Here is a 26,854-nt window from a genome sequence, read left to right on the forward strand (position 1 = left end):
TATTTGATGGATATTCTGTGTTCACCATATACCAGACTTTGTGGAGGCCCTGGGGATCCAGTGGTGAGCAAAAGGAGATATAATTTCATTCTTCATGAGGCTTATAGCCTTGTCGGGACACTAGTCAAACAGTCAAATAAATAAATGTGATACTCCAACTGTGACAAATGTGTTGGAACCAATAATGGGGGAGTTGGACTGCAGAACATCAGAGAAGCTCATTCTGAGAAAAGCATTGTGGGTGTTGAAATCTCAATATCTCAAGGGTGAGTAGGTGTTAACCAAGCTGAGGGGTCAGCATGTGCAAAGGCCCTGTGGTGGAAGGACTTTTGCCTATTGGTGAAGAAGGTCAGTGTTCTTAGAGCCCAGAAACAGATAAGCATGGGTATGGAAGGACACTGGAGGAAGAGAGGCCACACTCTGCTGGACATTTTAGGCCACAGTTACACTGTTGTCCTTCATCTTGAGAACAAAAAGGACCCTCTAATAGGGCTTTAATTAGCACAGGGTGTGACGGAGCAGGGGATGTGAGTACTCTGGCCACAATGAAGTAAGACCAGTTAGGAAGTTATTACTGTCCACAGGCAGGAGGTGGGAACTCCAAGGGATGCTGGACCAGACAGAGACTGATTTCCTTCCCAGAGTAGGCTGGGCACATTAGCAGTTCCTCCAGTGGCTGGGGACACGCACTGAACAATGTCACCTTCTTATCTCAGCTTTCTTCCCAGCCTCTTAGGGATGGCACAGAAAGTCTCCACCAGCTCCTCCCTTCCCAAAGAGGAATGAGAAGAGTATGTGCTTTTAACAATTCTATTTGTTTCTGTGGTTTGGGAATTTATTTGAAGTTCCTGAAGATATTGTGGTGGATGTGTGCCAAAGCATTTCAGTAACAGTCCAGAATTCATGAGATGGGCCAGAATAGGGCAGAGTTGTTCTCTTTTTCTTTTTCCAAGTATATGTGCTGTTTACTTATTAAGAATCATGTACTCAGAGATATTAGATGAAAAATGAGGAAAATGATGTGTTGGCTGTACTTTATATCAGTCTCTTTACTTACATCATTAAAAAAAACTTTCCTGAGCTATAATTCACACCTGTAAAGTTTACTCTTTTGAAGTGTTGTATTCAGTGCTTTTTAGTGTATTCATAGAGTTGTGCATCAATCCATTTTTAAAAAGTGTCATTTTTCCTTTCACTTTTTTCATTTTATTTATTTATTTTTTTTACAAGCTTTCCATCATAGAAATTTTCAAACATACACAAATTGAAAGACTAGTAAATGAAGCTCTTGGTACTCAGCACCCTGCTTCAGCAATTATGAACACAGGCCGATCTTATTTATCTATATTCTCTCTCTCCCCACTGGCTGACTCGAAAGCTGATATCAGATATCATGTCATTTTGACTGCAAATACTACTGAAATATGACTCTTTTGTTTAAGAAAATAAGCAGGATATTACTATCAACCAGAACATATTAACAATAGTGCCTTCATATCATCAGATATCCATACCATCAAATACCCATCGAGTCCTCTTTCTTTTTTTACCTTCCTTCCTTTTCTTTCTTTCATTTTTTTAGAGGGGGGAGGGGGGAGAGAGAGAGGGACAGAGAATCTCAAGCAGGCTCCACACGCAGAGTGGAGCCTGACATGGGGCTTCATCTCACAACCCTGAGATCATGACCTGAGCTGAAATCAAGGGTCAGACGCTTAACTGACTGAGCCACCCAGGCACCCCCCACCTTGTTTTTCTTCTCTTTAAATAAGTGGTTTGAGTGAGAATCTAAGAAAAGCCCACATTGCATTTGGTTGATACATCTCTTTAGTCTCTCTCTCTCTCTCTCTCTTTTTTTTTTTTTTGGTCTCATCCTATAAGAGTTTATCATTCCCAAATCACAATTGAAAGAAACTTGGGTCATTTACCAATTTTGTTTTCTCTTATGCACCTTAGAGATACCTCACTAAAAACTTGTATCTGACATAACAGAATAACATTTGCAGAATGTAATATTGTAGTGACAGTACTGAGGTTGATTGTTACAGACATATTAAACTCTTTGAGTATTAAATAGTAACATCCTATTTATATAGAACATTGGTCCAATAATAAAAATAGAGAACAGTGGCTGGAAATTTATCTCATTCAATGTTCAGAGATAAAAGGGTTAACCATTCATTCCATTATTTTCTGTAAATGTCCTTTTTTCATACTGAAATCTGATGGCAATTAAATTCTGATATTCTTCCAAGCTACTGTATGAAGAGGATGCTGAAGGCCATCACTACATAGCATACTGCTATGTATGTAAGGACTCTTCCGTTCACCAATTCTGGCACACTTCCAAAATATACCCAACAATCCAATTTTATTTCTGTCCAGGAGGCTGGGTGCCAAGGACCAGATATAAGCAGCAAGATTATAAGTCAACAGACTGAAAATTTAAAATGGCAGACATAGTGAGGCCGGCGAAGCCCCAGCCACATCCTCTTTAGTCTCTTTTTAATTTACAGGTTCCTCCTCCTTCCTTTTTTCTTTTTAAAAGATTTTATTTTATTTATTTATTTGAGAGAGAGAGAGTTGGGGGGGAGGAGCAGAGGGAGAGGGAGAAGCAGACTCCTTGCTGAGCAGGGAGCCTGACGCAGGGCTCCATCCCACGACCCTGAGATCATGACCTGAGCTGAAATCAAGAGTCCATCACTCAACCGACTAAGCCACCCAGGCACCCCTCTTCCCCCCTCCTCCCCCTCCTCCCTCTTCCTCCCCCTCCTCCCCTCTCTTTGTATCCTTGGAATTAATTTGTGGAAGAAATCTTATTTGCCCTATTAGAACTTCCCTAAAGTGTTTATTTTTAATAGCAGCCTGAAGTAGGTGGAAGAGTGGAGTTTGGAGCATGGACGTTGGAGAGTCACGTGCTCCTGGGTTCAAATCCTGATATTGTCCCTCACTTGCTGTGTGGCCTTGGGGAAACAGCTCATCTCCCTTGATGGACACAGGAGTGGCACTGTGTTGAGGACTGAGTCAGATAATGCACAGAAAGTGCATGGCATACAGAAGGTGCTCAATAAAACTTCCTCCTCTTCTTTTTATGTTTTCTTATAACTTCTAATTTCTTTTTATTTATATATATTTTCTATACTGCATAGTGATGTTATTTTATATAACTATGTAATATATATATAACATGTTATATATGTATATATAACATGATTAATATATCATTATAACACATATTTTATAATCACAGTTATATTTTATTTTTATGATTATGTTTTATTTATTTTTTTTAAAGATTTTATTTATTTATTTGAGACAGAGAGAATGAGAGAGAGAGAGCACATGAGAGGGGGGAGGGTCAGAGGGAGAAGCAAGCTCCTTGCTGAGCAGGGAGCCCGATGCGGGACTCGATCCAGGGACTCCAGGATCATGACCTGAGCTGAAGGCAGTCGCTTAACCAACTGAGCCACCCAGGCGCCCCTATTTTTTTCACATTTTTAAAAAATTTCCATTGGAAACAGAAGTCATCAGTCCTCAGCCCTGGTTGAGTCTTGACTGTCAAGGATCTGAGAAACTGATGGACAACTCTTTGAAAGATAAAGGATGTTTGTAGACCAGGGAAATATCTGGGAGCATGTATATATATTATACTTATATATACTCCTCCCCCCTCCCTCTCTCAAATATATATATATATGTGTGTGTGTGTGTATTTGTATATATATGTGTGTGTGTATATATATGTGTATATATATTTGTATATATATGTGTATATATATATTTGTATATATATGTGTATATATATGTGTATATATGTGTGTATATGTATGTGTGTATATATATATGTGTATATATGTGTGTGTATATATATGTGTGTATATATGTGTGTATATATATGTGTGTATATATGTGTGTATATATGTGTGTATATATATGTGTATATATATATGTGTGCATATATATGTGTATATATATGTGTGTATACTATATATATATATAGTACCTGGGAGTATAACTAGAAACAGGGTCCTCTGCAGAGCTGAGAGGATTTCTTCAGCACCCACCCCTGCGCCACTTTCCCTCACCTTTTTCTGTGTTCCTGGCCTTGTGTCATGCCCATTATCATTAGGTAGTCCAGTTTCCTGGTACATGGGAAGGCAGGTGATCACCTAATCCATGCTGCAGTATTATCTATCCAAGTCTTGTCCCTTCAAGGAACATTTTTTTAAAGTTTTATTTATTTAAGTAATCTCTACCCCCAACATGGGGCTCGAACTCATGACCCTGAGATTAAGAGTCGCACGCTCTTTGGACTGAGCTGGCCAGGTGCCCCAGAGAACGTTTTTAAAAAGAACTTAGAAGAGAGTAATATTGAACCTAAACACAAATATCTGGGACTAATGGGGAATATTCAGGTACTGTGAGACTTGGAAAGAGGGAAATATTTTAGTGCAAAGGGCACTTACATACTATCACAAAGGTGATCTGTGCATGGGAGCTGTCTTCTTTCCATAAATTCCTCTATCCATCCATCCATCCATCCATTAATTCATTCATCAGCCAACATTATCTCCTATGTGGATAAGCAGACAAAACCCCTGGTATCTGTTTTAATTTAGATCTAATACCCCCATGGTCTCTTGACTTCACTCCACACCTGTTAGCAAAGAATCTCCAGCCTGAATATGAATTCAGGTGTCTCTGGTTGACAGAAAAATGAGATGACCCTGCTTTCTCAACAAAGTCCAGCCCTGGACTCTGCAATTTTCCATCACAGGTTCAGAATGTAACTTCTTTCATGGCTGCTTAATTATTATGGCTCAGAAGACCATAATACTAAATTAAAGTGAAATATAATTGCCCTGCCATTTTTCACATCTGCGAGAATTCTGCTGATAACAACAGGATTCCATGAGCACCCAAGTCAGAATTTGCTATCGGTGACAGGGGGAAGAAATTAAAAACAAAAACAAAAACAAAAAAACCCTCTTCTTTCCACATTTGCCCCGAAGCCAGGCTGACATAACAGAAATGGAGAACAGTTGGCACAGACATAAAATTCTATGACAAAAGGAAACTTATGAAATAGAAAAATGAATTTCTTGGGGAAAAAACATAACTTCCACTGACAGCACTGTATTTGGGAAAAGAATTCTGTAGTCCAAGGATATTAAGGTCATTAAAAATAGCAGGGTTATTTTGCGGGGAGGGGATGGAGGTTCTTAATAACCTACCTCTCCCCCCAACATTTCCTTCAAGTCTATATTAAAGTTAATCATCAATTGAAAGCCAGGAATGATATTGGAAAATCATTCTTTTACAAACGGAAACTATTATAATTTAAAAGGGTGCAAATGAAACCATACATTTTCAGAAGGAGATCAATGAAAAGCACTTTATTAGAAAATATAAATCACTTTTTAATTTCAGATGCAACAAGAAAAGAACTCATTTTTTCAGTTTCATTGAAATTGATTGGTACACCTGCAGAGAAAAGCAGCTTTATCATCTCGTTATCAGTCAATTAATATGCAGGTCTAAATGTGAATACTATTCCAGTTAACTAGAAATGGATGATTTTATTGAAGTCTTAATAGACGAGGAAAAGCTGCCTTCCACCCTGCTAAATGAGGTCAGTTGAGAAAAAAAAATCAGAAGTGTGTAACTTGGGATGGGTGGAATGTAAAACAATTTCTCTAACACTCTGAACCACAGAGAAATGGAAGCAAAGTGACTTGTCTGAAAGCAGACGGACTTGTTATGTGAAAGAAAAATCAGAATATTGAGTTTTCTTTTAATTGAAAAAGAGGACCATTTGGGTTTGATTCTGAAGTCTGACATTCTCACTATTCAAACCCTGACAGTCCTTAGTTCTTCGCTTCATCTCCATTTTAATCTCAGGGCAAGCAGGACTGCAAAATAGATGGAATCTATTTACCACGCTCCCATTTTTTCCTTTCTGTGCTCATTTTCTGCCTTCAGACATTCTCTCCAACACACCTAGCATCCTCAACTTCTCTTTCCCTTTCCCCTACCAAAACAGCGAAGTGCCCTTGGGATAAACTAATTCACACTAAAATAGAACTGACTGATAAAAGTGTTATTATACCAATGATATTTTAAAAGAGAATGATCTAAAGCGGAGTTTAGCAAACTTTTTCTGAAAAGGGCCAGATAGTACAAGGTTTTCCATTTTGCAGACCACAGAGTCTCTGTTGCTGGCCTTCAACTCTGCCATTATAATGTGAAACCAGACATACACTATAAAGAAATGGTGTCGCTGTGTTCCAATAAAACTTTATTTACAAAGCAGGATGTGGGCTTTGGCTTGTGGGCTGTAGTTTGCCAATCCCTTATCTAAAGCAATGGGGCTATAAAAGTGGAATGTCCCATGTTAAGGAGGAGAATTGCAGGGGTGCCTGGGTGGCTCAGTCGGTTAAGTATCTGCCTTCAGCTCAGGTCATGATCCCAGGGTCCTGGGATCAAGCCCCGCATCGGACTCTCTGCTCAGCGGGAAGCCTGCTTCTCCCTCTTCCACTCCCCCTGCTTGTGTTCCCTCTCTTGCTGTGTCTCTCTCTGTCAAATAAATAAATAAAATCTTCTTAAAAAGAAAGGAGGAGAATTGTAGGGAGAGATTAGTTTTAAGCGATCAGGAGAGAGTTCCAATGGTCAGAAGACCTCTCTGGCATTCTTCAACCACCTTTGATTTTCTCAAAATTCACTTGTTCGTTCGTTCATTCATTCATTCATCTATCCTTTCAGTTCTCCAGCCTTTAGGGGAAAAAAAAATGCTCATCCCTCTGTTAGGATCTTCATGCAGGAACAACTCTGCCCATTGCATGGAGTCAGCGACAACAATTGCTGTCCATGGTGATGCTTACTCTGAGTCCCGGCTAACACTCCTATAGCTGGCTTCAGGTTGGGCACCTGCTGACAGAGGCACTTCCTATGGGATTAGGAAAGACTGGTCCCAAGTGCAGGAAATAGTTTTTGTAGCTGGAATATGACAGACGTGTCTAAGATCATGAGATCCATTTTCCACACTTGAATCAATATGAACTTTGTCCTCCAGTAATTACTTGGCAGGACACCCCCAAGATATCACTAGTATTCTGAAAGTCAAAAAAAATTGCAGAACATATGGAATGTTATTTATTTTGGGATTTTTTTGAAGATTTTTTGAATTTATATATATGTAGATATTACATTATAGAATGTTCAGAAAATAAAGAAATGAAAATAACATTGTATATAATCCTAATTCCCTAACAAAATGTGGCAAGTGCCTGGCACAGTCCCTGGCACATATTAGGTGATCAGAAAGTATCTTTTGAATGAATGAATAAATGATATTTCTTTTGAAAATCCAACGAGTGGAAAATCTGTATCCTTCAAGGGTAGATTTCATTTTTGGAAGTAGCCGAGAGCCTTTTAAGTCAAGTGTTTTGATGTGGTAGATTACCAATATGCACAACACTGTTCCTGAACATAATGAGGTTTGACTATAAAATACTGGGAACAACGGGGCTGAAAATTAGAAGGTTTGGATTCTAGCCTCAGCTCTGACATTAATGTGCTTTGTAATCTTGGGAATCCATCCATGCATCCATCATGGCAAACAGGAGAGACATGATCCCCATCTTTCTGGAGTTTATAGTCTGGTAAGAGAACAGACATTGGTCTTTCAATGGGGATGATGTGGTGCAGGATTAGGGACTTGAAGAAGTGAAGGATCTCAACTTCTTCATCTGTAGAGCAAGAGATGGGCTGGATGGTTTTCAAGATCCTGTCCAGTTCTGCCATGGTGGGACTAAGGCTTTATTGTTGCTTTTGATTAGAAAGCAAATTTTGAAACAGATCAGTTTTACCTTGCATGGAGACTAGAGACCTGTTGTAGATTTGACTTGTAGCTTTTTAGGGGGAGTTAGCATGTTAGTTATCATGCCCCCTGTCTTTGGATGTCTCTCCCTTGGTGCTCGAGGGGGAAGCTTCAGGATGGTTTCTGAAAGGTGATGATTGTATGGGGTTAGCCTTGCTGTCTGTTGTCTACAAAAAGTTCCTTACATCATTAAGAGACTGCTGAACAAATCTAAAGGCATGGACACTGTAAATAGCGTTTAGATGTTAGCCATAGTCAGACGGCGTTTTCATCGTGTTGGGGCTACATGCCACGATCCTGGCCAGTGGTCTTAATGTGCTTAAAGGCTAGCACCACAGTTTGGATCTTGTTAAAACGGGGCATGCAGATTAGTAGATGTTTAGGCATCATCTCTACGTGGAAGGGTGCCCCTCTGGTCCCTTTTCTGTGCCTCACGAATCCAATTTTTGACACATTGCTTGAATGAGAGAAGTATTTTGGCTTTGAGTGGTTGTAACCTTGGTTTTGCAAGAGACTTGCCAGTTACTATAGCTGTGTATACTTACCTTCCTGGGACTCAATTTTCCAATGTTTCTGAAAGGGTTCAACGAAATCATCACAGAATCACCTTATACTACTGAAGTTCTCCAATTCTCGAAGTGACCCCAAACAGTTGGATCCCATTTTCCCATTTCACATGTAACTCAGCATATAGACCAGAAGTACAGAATGTCTCTGTTTCAGGATGGGATTAATTTTTATTAATTTTTATTATTTTTAAAATTTGTTGGGGTGCCTGGGTGGCTCAGGAGGTTAAGTATCTGTCTTCAGCTCAGGTTGTGATCTCAGGGTCCTGGGATCAAGTCCCACGTCGGGCTCCCTGCTCAGCAGGGAGTCTGCTTCTCCCTCTGCCCCTCCCCCCACTCATGCTCTCTCTCTCTTTCTCTCAAATAAATAAATAAATTCTTTATTTATTATTATTTTTTTAATTAAATATTTTTTTATTTTTATGTTAATCCCCATACATTACATCATTAGTTTTAGATATAGTGTTCCATGATTCATTGTTTGTGCATAACACCCAGTGCTCCATGCAGAATGTGCCCTCCTCAATACCCACCACCAGGCTAACCCATCCTCCCACCTCCCTCCCCTCTAGAACCCTGTTTCTTTTTCAGAGTCCATCATCTCTCATGGTTCGTCTACCCCTCCGATTTCCCCCGCTTCATTCTTCCCCTCCCACTACCTTCTTCTTCTTCTTTTTTTTTCTTAACATATATTGCATTTAAATAAATTCTTTAAACAACAACAAAAAAATTGTTTAAGTAAGCTCTAGGCCCAATTTGGGGCTTAAACTCATGACCCCAAGATCAAGAGTCATATGCTCTACTGAAGGAGCCAGTCAGGCACCCTTGTGTTTAATTTCTTTTTTAAGATTTTATTTATTTATTTGAGAGAGAGAGTGTGTGTGGAGAGAGAGAGGATGAGCAGGGGGAGGGTTAGAGGGGGAGGGGGAAGCAGACTCCCTGCTGAGCAGGGAGCCCAATGCGGGGCTTGATCCCAGGACCCAGAGATCATGACCTGAGCTGAAGGCAGACACTTAACTGACTGAGCCACCCAGGTGCCTCAGCCCTTGGGCTTAATTTTCAAATTAGTTTTTAAAAAGTTATTCATAAAAGTAATCCTAAACAATGCTGAAAATTTTAAAAACAAAGAAAGCAATGCTAAAAATATCATGTATGTATATACATATTCAGATCATTACCCCATCCAGAGAGAACCACTGCACATATAAATTTATGTTTATTGATAATAATATCTACTTTGTGTATAGATAGGAACAAATAACACAGAACTTTAAAAAATAAAGTTATGCCCTGCATACCTTATAACTTTTTGTGAATTTTTCCAATATTTGTTCTTCTACTGATTTTTGTAAGATATGATTTTTTTTAAAGAGAGAGAGAGAAAGAGACAGAGACATACAGACAGAGAGAGAGAGAGGAGGGGGAGAGAGAGAGAGAGAATTCTAAGCAGGCTCTAGCATGGAGCCTGACATGGGGCTCAATCTCACCACCCTGAGGTCATGACCTGAGCCAAAATCAAGAGTTGGATGCCCAACCTACCGAGCCACCCAGGCGCCCTATAAAATATGACTTTTGTCAAAGACTGCAAGGTGTTCCATTGGATGTCTATGGACAATGACAATACTTCCAGATCTGACTTTCCCCTTTTATAGGGCAAAACAGCTAGTGTCCACAAGGTCCCGCAAAACTGCACACCATCCCATTTCCTTTTCTTTCTCCTACTCCTCCTTCTCTTTTTCCTCTTCCCTTCTTTCTCTTTCTTCCACTCTTTCTGCTCCTTCAACTTTGTCTTCTTTCCTTTCTTTATATCTTGATTTTCTTTGTCTTCTTTTTTTAAAATTTTTTTATTCTTATGTTAATCCCCATACATTACATCATTAGTTTTAGATGAAGTGGTCCATGATTCATTGTTTGTGCATAACACCCAGGGCTCCATGCAGAATGTGCCCTCCTCAATACCCACCACCAGGCTAACCCATCCTCCCACCCCCCTCCCCTCTAGAACCCTCAGTTTGTTTTTCAGAGTCCATCGTCTCTCATGGTTCGTCTACTCTTCCGATTTCCCCCGCTTCATTCTTCCCCTCCCGCTACCTTCTTCTTCTTCTTCTTTTTTTTTTCTTAACATATATTGCATTATTTGTTTCAGAGGTACAGATCTGTGATTCAACAGTCTTGCACAATTCACAGCGCTCACCATAGCACATACCCTCCCCAGTGTCTATCACCCAGTCACCCCATCCCTCCCACCCCACCCCCCACTCCAGCAACCCTCAGTTTGTTTCCTGCAATTAAGAATTCCTCATATCAGTGAGATCATATGATACATGTCTTTCTCTGTTTGACTTATTTCACTCAACATAATACCCTCCAGTTCCATCCATGTCATTGCAAGTGGCAAGATCTCATTCCTTTTGATGGCTGCATAATATTCCATTGTGTATATATACCACATCTTCTTTATCCATTCATCTGTCGGTGGACATCTTGGCTCTTTCCACAGTTTAGCTATTGTGGACATTGCTGGTATAAACATCGGGGTGCACGTACCCTTTCGGATCCCTACTTTTGTATCTTTGGGGTAAATACCCAGTAGTGCAATTGCTGGATCATATGGTAGCTCTAATTTCAACTTTTTGAGGAACCTCCATACTGTTTTCCAGAGTGGCTGCACCAGCTTGCATTCCCACCAACAGTGTAGGAGGGTTCCCCTTTCTCCGCATCCCCGCCAACATCTGTCATTTCCTGACTTGTTCATTTTAGCCATTCTGACTGGTGTGAGGTGGTATCTCATTGAGCTTTTGATTTGGATTTCCCTGATGCCGCTTTGTCTTCTTTTGTTGTTATAATTGGGCTGGTCATTTGCAGAGATGTTAGGCCAGTAGAGAGAGAGAGAGAGAGAGAGAGAGAGAGAGTATGTTTTGGTGGCTACACTTCTGGCCTTGAGTCTGGGGAGATACTAACGGAACATCTTAGAGACAGTCTCTGAAAACCAATCAGTCGTTAGGAAGTCATGACCTCATCGGAGATATTTAAAGTTAGTTGATACAAGAAAGGATTTTTTTTCTTCTTTAGAGATGTACAGGATTGGACTGAGTCATTTTGAGTAATGAGTTCGCTGTTACTGGTTGCATTCAAGCAGAATCAGCTTGACCATTTATTAGAGGCACTGTAGTGTTCCCAGACAAAAAAAATCAGGTCTAAGCTAAAAATTCTCATCCTGCACCAGATTTTCCCTGAAGCTTCCCCCAAACATTTCAGTCTGGCTCTCCCTCCAGGTTAGATTTAATGATTTTTCTTTTTTCTTTTTAAATATTTTATTTATTTATTTGTCAGAGAGAGAGAGAGAGCACAAACAGGGGGAATGGCAGGCAGAGGGAGAAGCAGGCTCCCCACTGAGCAAGGAGCCCGATGTGGGACTCGATCCCAGGACCCTGGGATCATGACCCGAGCTGAAGGCAGACACTCAACGGACTGAGCCACCCAGGCGCCCCAGACTTAATGATTTCTCACTTCTTCCAAGCAGGAGATTCTCTGAGTCTATGACTCTATAACATAAGCTTTTATTGAAGTGCTAGTATTTAACTTCCTGAAATTGATGCTGGTAAAAAACTCAGATGGGAAAGAAAGTTTAATTGCAAATAACGAGATTTCAACTTACCTGGGGATTTCAATTGTTTAGGGTCTTCTCTACTCCTCATTTCTATGGATACGTGACAGAATGTCTTAATGACAAAAACATTAAATGACACATGAGAGGCATGTAAGGAAAGTATTATGCACACATTCTAGATGGGCAGATGTTAGTCTCTACCTGCATGCTTGAACAAGCTACTAGGCCCTGTATGGAATGTCACGCCGAAGACCCTTTAAATGCCTTGACTGAGCAATTTGGCCATACCCCATTTTCTCATTTCAAAATGTTTCAGGTTCCTTTTGCTCCGTGAAATGCATGAAAGCTGCTTCTGACCACAGAGACTAATGTGCTGTCCCTTTTATCTCCAAAACGGGCTCCCGATTGGTTCCAGGGAAAGTGATTTCCCCAAACCTGGCTGCCATCTGTAATTGGCTTCTATGTGACCCATGCATTTCCACATGCTTATTGGAGCTATGTGCCAGGGTCTCCTCAGTCCCTCCCAGGCAGCTGGACAGGGGCAGTAAACACCAGCAGGCATGCTGATAGAATCCCTGGAGTTGAGGGGCCCACGTCATGCACTCCATGACCTGGTGGATGGAGTGGGTCTAATATGGAGACTGCCTTTGAAACCAGATAGACACTGAAAAACACTGGAGGAAAGAAGGCCCTATCTTTCCTATCTTCTTACCTTCTTTCCCCCTCCATTCCTCCCTCCAGAGGCAGCAATAAGAAAGTGTACAAACTAGAACCTGGGTGGCGCAGTTGATTGAGTGTCTGACTCTTGGTTTCGGCTCTGGTCCTGATCTCAGGGTTATGAGATTGAGCCTTGTGTAGGGCTCTAAGCTCAGCAGGAAGTCTGCTTGGGACTCACTCTCTCCCTCTGCCGCCCCCCGCCCCACGCTCTCTGGAATAAATAAATAAATCTTAAAAAAAACCCAAAACACTAGAGCCAAATTGCTTGCATTTGAACCTGGCTTTGCACCTACTAGCTGTGTAACCTTGGGCAAGCTCCTCAGAATCTCAATGCCTCAACTCCTCCCCTGTAAAATGGGGACAATAATAGTACCTTTTTTCTAGTGTTGTTGTGAGGACTGAACCTATTAATGTAAATAGAGCCCTTAGGACCATGCCTGGCAAGTCATGATGGCTGTGTATGTATTTGCTAATATTTGATTCAAGGAACTTAATGCCTACTGTGAACTGAGCACAGGGGAAACATGATAGGCTTTTCCCTTTCCTCACCATCCTCCCTTCCCATAGTTCTTCCTCTCCTTTCCTCCTTTATGTATTGGTTTCCTGTTGTCCCTATAACAAATGATCACAAACACACTGGCTTAAAACAATAAAACAACACAAATTTATTATGTTACAGTTTTGTAGGTCAGAAGTCTCAGTGGACTAAGGGCACCTGGGTGGTGCAGTAAATTAAGCATCGGACTCTTGATTTCAGATCAGGTCCTGATCTCAGAGTCCTGAGATGGAGCCCCTCATTGGGCTCCCAGCTCAGCAGGGTGTCTGCTTAAGATTCTTTCTCTCCCTCTCCCTCTTCCCCTCCCCCCGCTTGTGGGTGCTCTCTCTCTCTCAAATAAATAAATGTTTTTTTTAAAAAGTCTCAGTTTACTAAAAAATCAAGGTGTTGATAGGTTTGTGTTCTTCCCTGAGACTGTAGGAGAGAATTTGTTTCCTTGTCTTTTCTAGCTTCTAGAGGATACCCCCCATTCCTTGGCTCGAGGTGCCCTTCACATCACTCTGACTTCTGCTTCCCTTGTCACATCTTCTCCGACTCTCCTGTCTCCCTCTTTCCCATATAAGGACCCTTGTGATTGCCTCAGGCCACTTGCATAATGCAGGATCATCAGTCCATCTCAAGATCCTTGACCTCATTATATTTGCGAAGTCCTTTCTGTCATATAAGATAGAGGATTCACAAGTTCTAGGGTGAGGACATGGACATGAGAGGGTCTGTTATTATGCCAACCATGCTTTTTGTCCTCCCTTCCTTCCTTTTTGAAATGCTTGTCCTGGGACCGCCTAGGTGGCTCAGTCGGTTGAGTGTCTGACTCTTAATTTCAGCTCAGATCATGATCTCATGGTGGGATCAAGTCTGTCTTGAGCTCTGTGCTCAGCGGGGAGTCTGCTTGGGATTCTCTCTCTCTCCCTCTGCCCCACCCCCCCACTCATGTGCGTGCTCTCTCTCTTTCAAATAAATAAATAAATCTTAAAAAAAATTAAAATGCTTGTCCTGTTCATAAGCGTCCTTGATCTGGTGTGGGGCATCAGGGGAGCTGGGTTCCAGGCCTGACACTACACAAACTTGCCCTACATGTGACCTTGGGGAAGAATCCACCCATGTCTGTAGCCCAAGGGGGTGGACTTGTGTATATTAGTCAGGGCTTTCCAGAGAAACAGAACCGATAGGAAAGATATATAAAACAAACTATATACATTTTTTTTAAGATTTTATTTATTTATTTGAGAGAGAGAGAATGAGAGAGAGCACATGAGAAGGGTTAGGGTCAGAGGGAGAAGCAGACTCCCCGCTGAGCAGGGAGCCCAATGAGGGACTCGATCCAGGGACTCCAGGATCATGACCTGAGCTGAAGGCAGTCGCTTAACCAACTGAGGCACCCAGGTGCCCCAAACTATATACATTTGTTATGAGGAATTGACTGATGAGATTATGGAGGTTGAGAACAGAGGAGCCAATATTATGTATAAATTCAGTCCAAGGGGAGGAGAAGACTGATGTCCCAGCTCAGACAGGTAGGAAGGAAGGGAATGGGATTCTCCCTTCCTCTGCTTTTTGTTCTAGTCACACCGTCAGTAGATTGGGTGATAACCGCCCACACGGGGGGAGTGCAATCTACTTGACTGAGATGAAATGACTCAAAGGTTAACCTCATCCAGAAACAGGCACAGAAATAATGTTTAATCTGGGCACCCTATGGCCCTGTCAATTTGGCACATAAAATTAATCATCATAACTTGTTATGCAGTGCCCAACTTCAGATGAACAAAAAACACCACTTCCTTGATTTTCTTTTAGTGGATCTGACTAAATCAGCCTGATTCTGATCCTGCAGAGCCCCCACCTTGCTGCTTGGTGGGAGATTCACTCTCTTGTTAGAGCTTTCCTTGTTCCTTGCGTTCAAAGCCCGTGGCATCTCAGAACGCACCCCCATCAGGCAGGCTGCTCCAGTGTCCACACCGTTGGTTCTCGATGCCATCTCTGGGGTGCCCATTTCCCCAGCCTGTATGGTTCCTTTTAGGTGCCATACTTGCATTCAGAAAACTTTCATGGCCCAATCCCTGGTCATCCTGGGTGCAACTTGAGGCTTAACCACCTGAGGAAACAGGCTCTGCGACTCAACTCACTGACTTCCATCCTGCCCCAAATCTGGGGATTCTCTCCTCAATATTTCCCTCCTGTTACACTTGGTATAATCTCATCAATGCTTTTTACAAGATCCAGGAAGAGAAGTATCCCGAGGGCAACTTGAGCTTTGGGCTTTCCAACATCAACTCCTGAAGCAAAAGGGTCTATTGTCATAGACTGAATGGGTCCCCCCCAAACTCATATGTTGAAACCTAATCCCCAGGAAGTGGGGCCTTTGGGAGGTGATTAGGTTATGAGGGTGGAGCCCTCAGGAGTGGGATTAGTGCTCTTATAAAAGAGACCTGATAGAGCTCTCTTGCCCCTTCTGCTATGTGAGGACACAGCAAAGAGACAGCCATCTGTGAATTAGGAAGTGGGTCCTCACCACATATGGAACCTGGAGGCACCTTGGTCTTGGACTTCCTGGCCTCCAGAACTGTGAGAAATAAATTTCTGTTGCTTCTAAGCCCCCCAGTCGGGTTTTCTCTGATAGTAGCCAATCAGACCAAGACCTGCTTGGAAAAAATATAAACTGAACAAGTACAAGGTAACGGATCGCTAGATTATCCTGTCCCAAATGACCTTCAAGAGGTTTTCCACAGAGGCCTGTACTTCCTCAGAGCAGAGGTCAAATGAGTGGCGTTCTCCATCCGCCTCCCTCACTTCAACCAGAGTAGCTGCTCTGATGTCAGTTTTGTGTATTGCAGATTTCTCCCAGGATTTTATTTAAAGGAAGGATTCTATGGTTTAAAAATTTTTGAAACCCTGGAGTAGATGATCTCTAGGGTCTCGGTCAGTTCTGAGGCATGTAATGTTTATACTTTCCAGCACATTCAGCAGCCTTCTGAAGGAATCACTTATTCTCTATCATCTGCCTTTGTGTTCAACCAGAATTCCGTTTTTTTTTTTTTTTTTAAGATTTTATTTATTTATTTGACAGAGAGAGAGAGCACAAGCAGTGGGAGTGGCAGGCTCCCCACTGAGCAGGGAGCCTGATGCGGGACTCGATCCCAGGACCCTGGGATCATGACCTGAGCCGAAGGCAGACGCTTAACCGACTGAGCCACCCAGGTGCCCCCAGAATTCCCTGTTAATAAAAGTGTCTGTACAATGCATCCCCAGCACAATAAGCTGAGCTTCAATGCGATGCAGTATGTGACCTTGGGGAGCATAAAGCTTTGTCTGTATCTCTTTTTTCCTAGGAAGTGTTCTTAAGCCTAGAATTATTTCATCAAAGGGGATGAGCATTTAAGCACAATAGAACACACACGCACACACGCACGCACGCACACACACGTATGTAAAGTGCACAGTGCAGTCGCAGCAGAAAATTTAGAAAACACAGCAATCTAAGAAGAAAACGGGGATGAGATCACCATTAACTCCAGCTTGATTACCAACGTGTTGAGGTATTTTCTTCTGATCTTTAAAAATTATGTGCACAATGTGTTCACACATATTAGAACAAAATAGGGATCGTGTAATGTTTGGAGTTTTGGGTTAACTTTTTCATATGATCTTATCCCACGAGCATTTTCTTGTTTTAATTTTTTTGAAAGCCAGGATAGATGTGTCATAGTTTCTTTACCGGTTTCCCTATTCCTGGACATTTGAAATGTTTCTAATTTGCCACGATTATTAATGTGATTTTTAAGGAGCATGTCCATAAACAAATCTTTACTTACCTTTCTAAACATTTCTGAAGATAACTTCAAAGGTGTGAATTCAGTGAATCAAATGGGAATAAACTTTTTTTTTCCTGTAAGGCTCTTGATAAGTATTTCCAAAGTATCTTCCACTATTTTGAACTTCCTTCAGCTCTCTTGGAATCTTGGTCTCACTAAATCTTTATTAAAATTTGCTAACTGTTGGGTGAAATGTTAATCAGAGTTTTAGTGACATATGAATTTATTAGACTCTCCTACTTTAAAATGTGACAACCTCCACAGCTTTCAAATTAGTGGACTATTCCAACATCTCCAATAGAGAACTTTTTTTTTTCCTGAAAAATAAGAGACGCAGAAATAAGAACAGGGCTAAAATAAGCTGGAGTGTTGATATATAAATATGGAGAAAGAGAAAAAATAGTCTTCTAGTCCTGATGTGACCCATCTTTCCAGCTGCCTCTTTCTCTAACAAAGTGGTTGTGGGGGGCTGTGGACTTCTCCCAGGTTAGTAAAAACACCTGGGGAGATGACCGGTAGGGTCTGTCCTGATGGCACCGATGTTTAGAATCCAGCCCAGTGATTTTTTATTTGTTAACACAGGGATTTAGATAATAAGTCCACTGGGAAAGGGCCTGGGAAGCTCATCCATGAGACATTGCTCACTTCCGCAAATCCCGAGGCAGGACAATGAAAGATGTCACGTCCGCCCAGGAAAGAGGCCTCCATGTCTCTCTCCCTCCCTCCTTCCAAAGATTTTATTTACTTATTTGAGAGAGAGACAGAGATAGCTAGAGAGAGCAGGGGTTGGGGGGAGAGGGAGAAGCAGGGCCACCACTGAGCAGGGAGCCTGACGTGGGGCTCGATCCCGGGACCCTGGGATCATGACCTGAGCCAAAGGCAGATGCTTAACCGACTGAGCCACCCAGGCGCCCTCTCTGTGTCTCTTTCTGAACTTTCATTAGTTCTTGGATCCCTCAGGAGTCTGTGGGGAGATTTTTTTCCCTCAGCCTTTAGAGCTCGGCGACCTCCGATTCCGGGGATGGAGTTGATCCTGAGGCTGCTGAACTCTATCTGGTTTGGGCAAAGCTGATAAAAGCAGGCAAATTTCTTTTCAAAGAAAATTTTTTAGTGTAAGGGCACCTGGGCGGCCCAGTTGATTAAGTGACAGACTCTCGATTTCAGCTCAGGTCATGATCTCATGGGTTGTGAGGTCTGAGCCCCCACAATGGGCGCCAAGCTCAGCGTGGAGTCTGCTTGAGATTCTCTCCCTCTGCCCCTCCTCCCTCTCTCTCTCAAAAAAATAAATCTTAAAAATTATAAAATACTTTCACATAAATAATGAGGTAGTAGGCACGTGCCAAGTTAGTGTGCCTGGTGGTCAGGTCACCCACTTGCAGTGTGCAGGGTCTGAGAGGACAGTTACCATCCTGTCTCACGGAGCCAGACTCCAGAGGTGGCCACCTCTTGTCCTTCCTCCCTCCTTTCGAGATCACTAGCAACAGATTTGCTGATTAGCACACTGGTATCCAAAAATGGACTTTTATTGGCAAATCTAGTGAGGGTTAAGTATTTGATGAATGTTTGAAATGAGCTCCAGACATGCAGCTTGGGCTACAATACGTAGTTTAGAGATAGTCACCTTCTTTGCATGAACCTAGGAGGCCTGCAGCTGTACCTGTGGGGATGGACCTGAACTGGATCCTTAATCAGCTGTTTGTGTTGCCATTGGTTTAGTAGGATTTCTGATGATAGGATTCTAACCAGGGATCGCAGAAATCTGCCCGTCATCTGCTTTGAGTGAACTTTTCATGACAGGGAAGGCTCAGAGCACCTGAACGGTGAGAAAGCTGGGGCTTCATCACACCCCAGCACTGGTCATATGAACTGCTTAGCGCTTGTTTTGCCAATGGGTGTTTATTTAATTAATGTTGGCAGGTGTGACTGTTGGCAACCCAGGTCAATGGGATGGAGCTTCAGCCTTTCTTCTGCTAAATCAGAGACCACAGAGAAGTCAGTGCAGGGTTAGCTCGTGTTAGGCAATGTCTGTCAGCTGTGCCTTTTCTCTCCAACATTATGGCCAGCCAGCTACCCAAGATCTGCATCTGATTTGATTTAGGGAAACTCGTCTGAGTTCTGGGAGCAATTCTGGTTTTTTAAACTTAAAGAAAAAGAACAGAAAAGAAAAAGAAAGAAACAGGGAAAGAGAGCATGAGGGAGGGGGAGAAAAAGGGAGGGAGAGGGAGAGAGACAGAAAAGAGAGGTTGACTATTGCTTTTTAGGCTTCTGTGTGTAATTTAAATTTTGATGGATCCCTTCAATGTTAGACATCCATAATGGATGTAATATGGTAAGACAAACAAAGAGACCCTGTTCTGGAACACAGAGGCACTCGGTCCCTGGTGTGGCTATGTCGAGTTACTGAAAGGCCATGCGGGCTGTAACACTGGGCTCCTCATTTGCATTTCTAACTGTGACCCGAGGGCTAGTCTGATGTATGAACAGGGAAGGTAGCTTTCCGAATGGTTTACCCACGACCTTTTCCCGCCACCTCCTCCTGAGAAGATGTTAGGAAAAATGTTCTGACTTGGCTGGTATGAAAGGCCAGGTTAGAGGAATAAGCTGGAAAAATTTCACAATATTTCTCCTGTTACACAATGAAATTCAGTGTCTGACAGAGAGTGAGTACCAATAAATGTTTGTTAAATGAATGGATAAAATTTGTTTTTGAGCTTAATGGAGCAAATCTGTCTTTTTATCTGAATTTAGAATATTTGTTTTCCTAAAGCCTGGAAAACGTATTTGACAGTGTATTGCTATACAACTACTATTACTAATGAGTAACATTGGTAATAGATAACACATATTGAGTGTTTACTGTGTGCTAGGCCCTTGACTTTCTGCACATTATATAATTTAACCCTCACAACAACTCATTTCTCTTACTACTCCAGATTTTAGATGTGGAACCCATGATTTCAAAAGGGTAAGTGTTTTGACTAAAGTCCCATAGCTAAGAAATAAATAAATAAAAAGAAAATGTTTTACTTGAACTCAGACAGTCTGCCTCCAGATCCCCCTCTTAATCCCCAGCCATACTGCCTCTCTCTTCCTTAGGAATTATAATGCCTTCATCCTACAATGTCTTCTTAAAAGAATAATTTTTTTTGGAGAATCTCTTCTTTTGCAACCCTACCACTCAGAACCTCTTGTTATTTATAGAGTTCATCATTAGCGTTCAGATTGAAAAAGTTAGTCTGTGTCTTAACCTTAGCATCCCTAAAGACTAAATCTGTGGATGTCTGATGAGAGAGAGAGCACGAGCAAGTGTGCGAGTTTCAGGGAGGGGAAGAGGGAGAGAGAAAGAATCTTAAGCAGGGTCCATGTCCAGCATGGAGCTTGATGGGGGTTTGATCTCACCACCCTGAGATCAATCTCACCACCTGAGCTGCAATCAAGAGTCAGATGCTTAACTGACTGAGCCACCCAGGAGCCCCAAGTGGATGCCTGACTGTGATAACAAGAACGAGAATCACCTATTGAGTGAATACTATATGGCAGACGTTTCGTACACAGTATTGCCAATCCTCATAATCAACTCTGAGTAACTATTACTTACTTCATCATCCCCGTTTACTGATGAAGAAGGTGAGGCTCACAGAGGTCACATAAATTGTTTTGGGTCATGTAGCCTACCTCTAGCAAAACTGAGATTTCAAGATAGGTCTGTGAGATGCCCAAGTTTCTCTTGTCCTAGACGGTGCCTGGCCCCACTCCTGGTGATAATACAGTATGGACATGGGGCTACCATGTTGGTTTCCTCTGGGAGACATCTCTTTTGCAAGGCTTTCTGAGGAACACCCAGTTGAATCTGACAGCGTCCTGTCTGGTTGGAAGCAGATCACACATTTGCCATAGACCAGCCTGGGCTATTTCTTTGCACCCTGATTGGCTATATTTGTGCTGACACAGCGATCTCGCCATTAAGGGAAGGATGACTTAGCTTAGCCTCCAGGTAGGGCTGGCCAGGCCCCAGTTATGTTCATCCTGACTTGGATTAGTACTCTTACCAGTAATAAAAAATTAATTTTAGCACTTGAGCTAATTGGGTTAAAAAAATGTGACACCCAAGCCAGAAATAAGCCTAATGAAGCCCATTAAATAATTTAATGATTACATAATTATGTTCATTTAAAATGCAGGAATTGATTACTCTCAAATTAATTTTACCATCTCTGTACTTTTTAGAGCACATTTATTTTGAACAAAATGAAGGATTAGTTTCATTTCTGATGGGCACTCTGCCATTAATAATCATGTCTCATTATAATGAGAAAATGTTGTGTTTTGAATAAGTTCATGTGGCCATATATTTCCAGATAATAGACAAGCTTGTTCTGTGGAGAGATTTAAGCTATTGAACGGGTCCTACTAATTTGAATCATAAAGTGAGTATGTGGAGGACTGATGTGCTCAGCGAGCAGAGATGTGGATGGGAAAATCTGGTGCAATCCATCTAATTAGGCCTGGATCAGGGTGTTCTGGAAGCTCCGAACCAGTTGCCACATAAGGCATTATGGGATCAGAAAGGCTAAAAACTCTTCACAGTAGACATCTTTTGAATGCTTTTCTAGCATCTTTTCCTTCCTCCTTTCCAGTAGCTTCTAATTTGCATTTGGGAGTCGCTCTCATTTTGAGGTAAACGATTCCTCCTCAGGCTCCTGGAGTACAATATAGGATCTACTGAGCCAGTTGCTGCACATCATCCTTCCGGCCACAGTGATTGGTTCAGCGGTGGTGAGCGTGTCATCTAAGGCTGACCAATCATAATGAATCTTGGGGCCACTTCAGGGGATCCCGGGCCCAAACTCTTCCTTTTCTTTTGGCTCTGAAGCAGGCTAGCAGCCATTTGGGGCCCGCAAGGGAAGCCGGTTTTAAGATGTAGTTGAATTGAAGAGGGCAGAACTGAAAGACAGGAGGAAACAGGAACTTGGCGACATTGTTGAGCCCCAGCATAAAGGGCTATAGAAAGTTCCAGGCCTGTGAGAGAATGTAGGGGTCACCAATTACAGTAGGGCACCACGTCGCAATCTGAGATGTTGACTTGTGGTCTAATACGGGTGTCTTGCATGTGTAGAACGTCTTCTATTTATTTTCCTGTGTGTTTTGAGAATGCTTTGGACACTCAGGACTGAAGTTCTCTACGAGGGAGGCAGGGCAGGGTCATCGCACCGTGAGATGGGCAGGGTTGGTCAGTGAGGTGAGAGGCTCTTTGCAGGCTGCAAGATCTGACATCAAATCCCGGCTCTTCTACTAAGTCACCTGAGCAGTGCCTGCACCTGTAAAGTGGGCATGATAGCAACTTTGTAAGTTCTTTTGTTTTTAATGTGTGTGTAAGAATTGAAAGGGAGGTTGTTTATGATAGAGCCTGGCATGAAGCACACAAACAGCATAATCCTGCTCCATTTTGTTTCTCTCTTCGTTTGAAACCAGGAAGGCCTTGGTGTGCCAGTGGTTCTCTCTCCTCTCGTGTCCCCAGTTCCACCCTCAGAGTCTCAGGGTTTTGTTCCCTGTGAAAGTGCAAATATTTCTGGAAGATCTGTTGGTCAGTTACACATCGGTGAAAATTATGTTGTTAGCAGTAATTTATTTGTTAGGATCCATGAGAGATGGGAATCAGGAGATTTTGATGAGGGATAAGAGGGTAGAGGGCATGTTCCTGAATGCCTGAGAGGATACTTTGAGGAAAGCGAAAAGAAACAGGATAGAGGCAAATATCTGCTTTTTTAGGTAAATGTTTTGGGTCCCCAACAGATTGTCTGAAACATACAAATAGCGTTGGTGTCTTTGTGGCGCCACCAGAAAGGATGAGCTTTTCTTTAAAACTTTAGGGGCACAGTCTAGTCATTCCAAGTCACTCTGTGTGGGGCCCAACAGCGATGTTCCTACTCTTATGTCAAACATGAAAAATACACATTGTTTTATAAAGGCTGATTGACTACGTCACAAGCACTGGCGAAATGTTTCTTTTTCTTTTTTTTTTTTTAAAGATTTTATTTATTTGAGAGAGAGAGAATGAGAGACAGAGAGCAGGAGAGGGAGGAGGGTCAGAAGGAGAAGCAGACTCCCTGCCGAGCAGAGAGCCCGATGCGGGACCCGATCCCGGGACTCCAGGATCATGACCTGAGCTGAAGGCAGTCGCTTAACCAACTGAGCCACCCAGGTGCCCCGAAATGTTTCTTTTTCTTTATGCTTGTTGATTTTTTTTCAAGCCAAAAAGGAAATGTATTTGCTCACATATCTGAAAACTCCATGGATTTACTGATACCAGACATGGCTGGATTCAGGTGCTTAACATCCTCAGGCACTATCTCTCTCTCCATCCCTGGTGTCCTTGGTGTTGGCTTTATTTTCAAACAGGATGCTCCCAACTGGTGGCAAGGATGATTACCAGCAGTCCCAGGGTTACCAGCTTAGCTAACTGATTTTACATATATAATCTTCCATTCCGGTACAAGCTTGCTAGGGACATGTTATTATCCCCATTCTACAGATGAAGAAACCAAGGCTCGGGGAAGTCGAGTGAAGGTTGTCCAACAAGGAAGGACAGAGCCTGTTGTGGGTTGAATTGTGTCTCCCCACCCCCAAATTCATATGGTGAAGTCCTAACCACGGGTACCTCAAGAGTGTGACCTTATTTGGAGATAGTCTTTTTTTGATTTTTTAAAGATTTTATTTATTTATTTGAGTGAAAGAGAGAAAGAGCACATGAGCAGGGGGAGGGGCAGAGGGAGAGGGAGAAGCAGACTCTCTGCTGAGCAGGGAGCCCAACATGGGGCTTGATCCCAGGACCCCGAGATCGTGACCTGAGCTGAAGGCAGACTCTTAACTGACTGAGCCACCCAGGTGCCCCATGGAGATACGGTCTTTACAGAGGTATTCAAATTAAAATGAAGTCAGTAGGATGGTCTCTAATCCAAACCTTATAAAGAGGGAACTTCTGGGTACAGACATGTACACAGAGGAAAGACAATGTAAAGGGATAAGGTGAAGTTGGTTATCTTTGTGCCCAGGACAGAGACCCGGGACAAACAGATCCTTCCCTCACAGCCCTCGGAAGGATCCAACCCTGCTGATACCTTGATTTTGGACTTCTAGCCTCCAGAACTATGAGACTGTAAATTTCTGTTAAATCACCCAGTTTATAGTACTTTGCTACAGAGTCCTAGGAAACTAATACAGGGCCCAAATTTGAATTTGGCTCTGTCTGACCCTAAAGCCAGTGTTCTTCCTTTATTTGCTCCACATCAGATGTAGCGATGTGTGAGGTATCTGTGAGTTTTACGAGATGAATTCATTTCCTGAACTAAAAAAATAAAATATTTTTCTGGATAGGATTTTGCAAGTCCTTTCTCCTTTCACAGACCTCTATAGGAAAGGGGAGCATTTTCTACAGGCAGCTGTGCTTGAAAAACTCCAAACAACTCAGCCCAAGAAGCAAGCACATCCTCTTCGTGCTGGGTAATTGCTGATTATAATTGAGAGAACATTTTAATTTGTTAAATTAAAGTTACACATGTGTACCCATGATGACAGCCATCGGTGGCCCTGACAAGGAGGGGAGTTATTTTCTGCTTTCATGCTTTCAACCTAAAGAGGCCATTTAAACAGGCTCTTTTTTTTTTTTTTTTAAAGATTTTATTTATTTATTTGACAGAGAGAGACAGAGAGAGAGGGAACACAAGCAGGGGGAGTGGGAGAGGGAGAAGGAGGCTTCCCGTGGAGCAGGGAGCCCAATGCGGGGCTCCATCCCAGGACCCTGGGACTATGACCTGAGCCGAAGGCAGACACTTAACGACTGAGCCACCCAGGTGCCCCTAAATAGGCTAACTCTTCTCCTCCATGTTCTTGTCATATATTATGAGATTTTCACAGGATATTCATTCACTCATTCCCTTAACAAACATGCATGAAGCCTCTCCAATGTATGCATCCAAAACTTCATGCCCTAGAGCAGCATCATTATCTGATAGAAATAATAGTGTGAGACCCAAATGCAAGCCACGTGGGCAATTTTAAGTTTTCTAGTAGGAGTATTAAAAAAAAAAAAGAAAAAGAAACAGGTGGAATTCATTTAAATAATATATCTTATTCCATACAGCCTATCAAAAATATTTTTACTTCAACATGTAATCAATATAAAAATTCTTAATGTGATATTTTACAGTCTTTTCTTCTCACTAAGTCTTTGAAGTCTGGTGTGGATTTCACCCTGACAGCACATCTCCATTTGGATCAGCCTCATTTCAGATGCTTAATAGCTGCATGTGTCCAGTGGCTCCTATATTGGATAGTGCAGATCTAGAGGATAATGCTAGAATCATGATGATAGTAGTAATAAGAACCATAATCACTTCTGTTGTTTTTGTACCATGTGCCATGAATGTTCTCACTACACACATTGTCTTTTTCAACGCTTATGTTTTGAATACAATCATACAATTTAAAATAAAAACATATGAAATTATACACAAAATGTCTTGACCTTTGTCACTATGTCCCTAGTTCCCACTTCTTCAAAAAAAAAAATCCTCCCCTAAAACAAGAACCCATTTTAACACCTGATTGCATGTCCTTACATTTTCTTTAAACAAATATGAATATATATTCCTACTTTCCCCTCTTTATTTTAACCCATAGGTAGAAAATTATATACATGTCCTGTGTTCTATGTTTAATCACTGAACAATTTTTAAAAAACTTTTTATTTAAATTCAATTTAATTAACATATATTATTAGTTGCAGAGGTAGAATTTAAAGATTCATCAGTCTTTTTTTTTAAGATTTTATTTATTTATTTGAGAGAGAGAGAATGAGAGACAGAGAGCACGAGAGGGAAGAGGGCAGAGGGAGAAGCAGACCCCCTGCTGAGCAGGGAGCCCGATGTGGGACTCGATCCCGGGACTCCAGGATCATGACCTGAGCCGAAGGCAGTCGCTTAACCAACTGAGCCACCCAGGCGCCCTAAAGATTCATCAGTCTTATGTAACACCCAGTGCTCATTACACGTGCCCTCTAATGCCCATCACCCCGTTACCCCATTCCCCCCATTCCCCTCCCCTCCCCTCCAGAAACCCTCAGTTTGTTTCCTGGAGTTCAGTGTCTCTTATGGTTTGTCTCCCTCTCTGTTTCTGTCTTATTTTTTTTCCTTCCCTTCCCCTATGTTCATCTGTTTTGTTTCTTAAATTCCACATGAGTGAAATCATGATATTTTTCTTTCTCTGGCTGACTTATTTCGCTTAACATAATACCCTTTAGTTCCAACCATGTCATTGCAAATGGCAAGATTTCATTCTTTTTGATGGCTGAGTAATATTCTATTGTATATATACACCACATCTTCTTTACCCATTCATCTGTTGATGGACATCGGGCTCTTTCCATAGTTTGGCTATTGTGGACATTGCTGCTATAAACATTGGGGTGCATGTGCCCCTTTGAATCATTATGTTTGTATCCTTTGGATAAATACCTAGTAGTGCAATTTCTGGGTCCTAGGGTAGCTCTATTTTTAACTTTTTGAGGAACCTCTGTACTGTTTCCCAGAGTGGCTGCACCAGTTTGCATTCCCACCAACAGTGTGGGAGGGTTCCCCTTTCTCTGCATCCTCACCAACATCTGTTTTTCCCGAGTTGTTAATTTTAGCCATTCAGACTGGTGTGAGGTGATAGCTCATT

At 42.0% G+C, this 26,854-nt stretch overlaps 1 long non-coding RNA gene and 1 pseudogene across 1 annotated transcript in view; one reads left to right on the forward strand and one right to left on the reverse strand.

The window, feature by feature from the left end:
• Positions 1–26,854, forward strand: part of LOC129046296 (uncharacterized) — a 139,412-nt gene that overhangs the window by 9,497 nt on the left and 103,061 nt on the right. The gene's annotated exons all lie outside the window — the stretch shown is intronic.
• On the reverse strand, positions 1,921–2,458 carry LOC123854974 (protein kish-A-like; annotated as a pseudogene).

Source organism: Mirounga angustirostris, unplaced genomic scaffold (genome assembly GCF_029215605.1).
Source record: "Mirounga angustirostris isolate CCGP_5_RB_7025 unplaced genomic scaffold, mMirAng1.0.hap1 SCAF_16, whole genome shotgun sequence".
Lineage (NCBI taxonomy): Eukaryota > Metazoa > Chordata > Mammalia > Carnivora > Phocidae > Mirounga > Mirounga angustirostris.